Consider the following 5,488-nt stretch of genomic DNA (forward strand, 5'->3'; position numbering starts at 1 on the left):
CTCTCTCTCTCTCTCTCTCTCTCTCTCTCTCTCTCTCTCTCTCTCTCTGTGTGTGTGTGTGTGTGTGTGTGTGTGTGTGTGTGTGTGTGTGAAATCTAGGTATGTTTCCATCTGTAATGCGAGGACTAAGACTCCTCATGGAGCACGAGCATCATCTGAATTCTAGGTGTGAAAGGAGATAATGTTATGATGAAAATCAGAACCCCCAGGCAAAGTGGTGTTGTCTGTGACATCAGGCAAGTCCCCGTGAGAAAGGGAACTTAAGCCTGGCAAAGGTCAGCGAGATCCCCAGGCTCAAGTGGAGCAAACCGGTGACTTCTATCAGGTGTCAGAACTTGTGGGGTTCCCAGCAGGAGAAGCCGAGCTAATTTGGAGCGGAAATCATCAGTGACTTCCACTCAGCAGGCAGTTCAGCACTCTAAGAAGAAAGAATAGCATGGCACAGAAACGTACAAAATAGTAACTAGAGTGGAATTGTGTAATGAACCAAAGACAAAGTCCTTGACAAAGAAACTAAATCATATGGGCAGATTTGAATCAAACAAACCAGCAAAACCCAGAAAGAACTCTAAGACTGAAAGTAGAGTGCTGGTAAACACTTGCTGAGCTGAAGTGGAGATTGTACACCAATGCAAAGTTTATAAACTTGGAAGAAACACAATGACACCCTACCAAAGCTGTGAGCCGTTACACTGCGAGGCAACAGGGACTGTGCAGTCACTGGCTCTGCCTAGAGGGGGTTCCAAAGAAGGAAACGGGACGTTTGCAGTGGGTGATTCTCAGCTCTAGCTGGGAAGACGAACGTGTCTCTAAAGTGGAGGAGATCTGTAGAAGGGAATCCATGATTCAAAGCCAGCCAGAGGAAAAAAAGATGATCACCTATTGCAGGGCATTAAACTGATAACAGACCACTCACGAGCCACATAAATGCCAGGGGTGGTAGAGGATGTGTTCAAGTACCGAGTGCCAATTGAAGAACACTGGACTTTCATGCTAAATGAAGTCATTATCTAAGACTAAGGGGGAAATAAAGGGATTTTTCAGGCAGAGGGTTAGTGCTTACGGAGTCACCATGAAGGGACACTTTGTATATTGAACAGACTGAAGTTTCCTGAAGTGGACTGTGTCCAGTGGGTAGCTGTGACATGCGCACAGCATAGAAGAACGTGAGATTACTGCTGCAAGGGAGGAAAAGGTTTGTTGTCCTTCTAGCCTTTCTAGAAGATTAACAGCTGACAGCTCGTCAGGAGAGCAGCCATGTCTTCTCAGCACGTGCAGAGCACGCACGTGGGGCACTTCAGCAATGAGTAACCGGTGGTAGGACGTGGGTTTGCACAGCATCTTGACAAGAGACTAACAGTTTAAGAAGCAATGACAAGACAAAGGGAGAGGAGTTTCTGGGGTGGCAGATTGTGGGAGGGGAAAGACATGGGGAGCTAACAGAAGGCAGGACCTGTTGGCAAAGATTGCAGCTTGGGTTCCTGTGGCTCTGTCTTGGGGTCTGGAGGTGCCTGGTGATTCATTTCTGCTCTTCCAGGTAGAAGGGAGGGAGGAGCATGTTTGTAAATCCATTTCTTGCATTTTGGTGGGCAGTGGGGAGAAAGATCCTACTTTTGATATTTTTTTTTCTTATTTGCCTTCACCTCAGAATAATCCTTATGCCAAAGTGGCGTGATTTGGGTGGCTTATTTACTGTCTTTCACTATAAACAAAATACAAGTATTAAATTAAAAAAAAACAACAGAATGATTAATTTGGTGGGTAATAGCCTGGTAAAACTCCATCATTATATAGTAACAACAGGAGACACTGGGGAAGGAGCACTGTCTTCAGATCTTGTGTGTTTTGAAAGGAAAATAAGATATATTACCTTGGGGCTGGAGAGATGGCTCAGAGGTTAAAAGCATTGCCTGCTCTTCCAAAGGTCCTGAGTTCAATTCCCAGCAACCACATGGTGGCTCACAACCATCTGTAGAGGGGTCTGGTGCCCTCTTCTGGCCTGCAGGCATACACACAGACAGAATATTGTATACATAAAAAATAAATAAATAAATAAATAAATAAATAAATAAGATATATTACCTTCAAATTTATGTGTATTAGACAAGCAAAGAGAATAGGAAGCCTGGTGTGGTGGCTTACACCTGTGTTCTCAATGCTCAGGAGACTGGGGCAGGAGGATTGATAAAAGTTGAAGGACAGTCTAAGCTAGCAGGTGAGTTCCAGACCTGCCTAGGCCACAGTGTGAGACCCTATATATACGTGTAGAAGAGATCCTGTGATGTCTTCTAGGAGACAACCTTGGAAAGAACTACCAGCGCACAGGGACAGAAGGACAGAAGTAGAACGTGTAAAATGTCTATCTTCCAAAGTAGCAAAAAGAAAAGAAATTAATAGAAGGAAACAAACAGGACTGGAAGAGAAAACTGTCCACAGAGGAGAGAGGGAGGTAGGAGATAGTGGGTGTAGGCGCTGCGGTTTGAGTGGAAAACAAATCACATAGGTTCGTATGTGTGCACATTTGGTCCCCAGCTGGCGACTACAGGTTCGTGAACCTCCAGAAGGCAGGGTCTAAGTAAAAGATGAGCTGCTCTCCTGGGAGGGCCTTGAGGTCTATAGCCTGCGCCGCTCTCGTCTGGCCTCCCTCCTGGTTGTGCTGAGATATGAGCAAGTAGTTACGTGTGCTGTTTCTGCCAGAGAGCTGTCAGCTGCCTGCCTTCCCCGCCCCGATGGGCTGCATCTCTTGCGACCCTAAGTCAGAAGAAATCCTTCTTCCTTTAAGTTGCTTCCTGTCAGGTATTTGATCGAAGCAACGAGAAAAGTAACTAATAGAGAAGGTGATGGCCTCCGCTGTGTGTGCTTCCAGTCATCACAGGTGGAAGTGGAGTAAGGCAAACTTTTTAAAACATAGAACACTGTAGGCACGTGAACACACTCTGCACATAGGTGAGATACAGTGACACCACAGGGAGTCTTTTTAAAACATAGAACACTGTAGGCACGTGAACACACTCTGCACATAGGTGAGATACAGTGACACCACAGGGAGTCTTTTTAAAACATAGAACACTGTAGGCACGTGAACACACTCTGCACATAGGTGAGATACAGTGACACCACAGGGAGTCTTTTTAAAACATAGAACACTGTAGGCACGTGAACACACTCTGCACATAGGTGAGATACAGTGACACCACAGGGAGTCTTTTTAAAACATAGAACACTGTAGGCACGTGAACACACTCTGCACATAGGTGAGATACAGTGACACCACAGGGAGTCTTTTTAAAACATAGAACACTGTAGGCACGTGAACACACTCTGCACATAGGAGAGATAGGTGAGATACAGTGACACCACAGGGAGTCTCGATCTGGCTCCCTTCTAGAATCCACTGAAGTAAGAACACAGGCATTTTTGTTTTCCTTAAAGACATAAATCCACAGTGTTGACAAAAACAAGGAAAAGGCACCAGTGCCTTTTTAAGTTTTCAGGTATAGGAATCACCAAGGACAGGCTGGATGAGGCCCAGTGTGGCACACTTGCTTACCATACGGGAAGTCTCTGGTTTGAGACTACAGCACTCTAAAGACAGAAGTAACAAGCCAGGGACTTCTTAGGCACATCCCAGTACAATAACCTCCCACCAGCAGTTGGAACACCAAGTTCTGGCAAAAAGTACAGCAAGGAATTCTCTTAATGCTCAGGAATGATGGCACCAGGGTTTCACATCTGTGGGTCTTTGAGGTGGAATAGGTTATTAAAATAATGAATGGGATTGTAAGTCTTTCAGGTACCCCATGGAATGCAAAGTTTTCACAGTCCACACCTGCAGGAGATTTCCCTTCTTGTCCATCCCCAGCACAGCTTTCCCTGGGAGATAAACAGAAACACTTTTTAAAGTACTGAACTCTATGCACAGCAGGTATAGCAGTACCAGGCACTAGAGAGGAGGGCTGGGGGTTCCTGAACATAACAGATGTGACCCACCTCAGCCTCATGGCCCCGAGTTTTACCTCTCCTGGGAAGGAAGTAGAAAGGAGCATCTTCCTGGAGCGCCAAGGAAGGGCCTAAGCCTGTGAGGATGTTAGGGTGGGAGAGTGCCATGGCTCACCCTGCTCTCAGCTGCCTTGCCACCCTCTCAGGCTCTAAGCTTGCCATCCCCGCCCTTAAACAGAAGCAGGCACTAGATGTCCCCAAGCGTCCAAGGGAAGTCTAACTTCCATCAATCCACGAGAGAAATACAACTGGAAAGAACTAGAGAGGGGATGGGAGGAAAGATTGTAGATGAAGAATTGGCAGTGTTTTCAACTGGTAGGAGAAGGCAGTGGAATCGGAAGGATGTTGTTTACCAGGCAGGAGCATTCAGAAATCAAAAGCAAATCTGATTTTTGAGAATGTGAAAACAAATGACTGTAGATCCAAAATTCTCGGTCAAAGATGATTTGGGGGAAACCATCCAGAAAATCAAGCATGGTGACAAAGACATGGCAGATAGACAAACTTGGAAAGCCATTAGAGGGATGGCTCCAGAAGTCATGCTCAAGTAGCAGGAGTTTTCAGAAAGAGAGGAAGGAATTATAATGACAATAGAAAGAAATCGTCTGAGAGCGGTTTCCAGATGGAAGGGCCTGAGTTCCGAACTGCAAGGGCCTGCTGAGCTCCTAGAGCAGTGGAAAAACCATTGATGTGAGCCTGAGGTTTGGGACCCGGAACAGCGGTGCCAGAAGATGGCACAAGCTCCTGGAAATAAGCCTTGTGCTCTCACGAAGAACCAGAAGTGTGACTCCCCCAGAGCCATCAAAAACAATGGAGGAAGCTGGCAAGTTGAAACAGCCCTCCAAACTGCAAAGAGAGAGCGTGGAGAGGGATGCGAGGACCGTGGCTTTAAACCATAACTTTGCTTCCCCAGAAGGGCAAAATAAATAAACAGAGGTGGATGTAGGGTGAAAGATACAGGTCAGAGCCATGGCCAGCCCCAGAAGTAGTGGAGGAAGATCCCAGGAAGACAGTTGTGGATGGAAAGAGGCTGCTCCACGCTGCCATGTGTTCAGGGGAGATGAGTTCAATAAGGCGTAGCTCATATACATCCAGTGTTTAGTGCCCTGAGCCAAACTGGAAAAGTGGCTGGTGTTTGGGGCTCAGTCAGACACACAGGAAGCAAGCAAACTGAACTGTGGTTCACTTTAGGGAAGCTAAGTGAGTGTGAGCTCGGTGCTCACTACACACTAACCGTACAGCTTACCTTCAGTTCGGGTGGAGTAGCCCCTCTTCCAAATGCTTGAGACCAGTTTGTACAGTTTGGAATTTTCGTGGTTTTAAAATACTTACATAGTCTTCTATTCGATTCCATTGGTCGACTTCTCTGTTTTTATGCCAATACCAAGCTGTTTTCAATACTGTAGCTCTGTAATAGAGTTTGAAGTCAGGGATGGTAATGCCTCCAGAAGTTCCTTTAATGTATAAGATTGTTTTGGCTATCCTGGGT

At 46.1% G+C, this 5,488-nt stretch overlaps 1 protein-coding gene across 4 annotated transcripts in view; it reads left to right on the forward strand.

The window, feature by feature from the left end:
* The window catches only part of Arhgap44 (Rho GTPase activating protein 44), a 159,790-nt gene that overhangs the window by 95,900 nt on the left and 58,402 nt on the right, over positions 1-5,488 (forward strand). The window lies entirely within an intron of this gene.

The sequence above is a fragment of the Microtus ochrogaster genome, chromosome 7 (genome assembly GCF_000317375.1).
Source record: "Microtus ochrogaster isolate Prairie Vole_2 chromosome 7, MicOch1.0, whole genome shotgun sequence".
Classification (NCBI taxonomy): Eukaryota; Metazoa; Chordata; class Mammalia; order Rodentia; family Cricetidae; genus Microtus; species Microtus ochrogaster.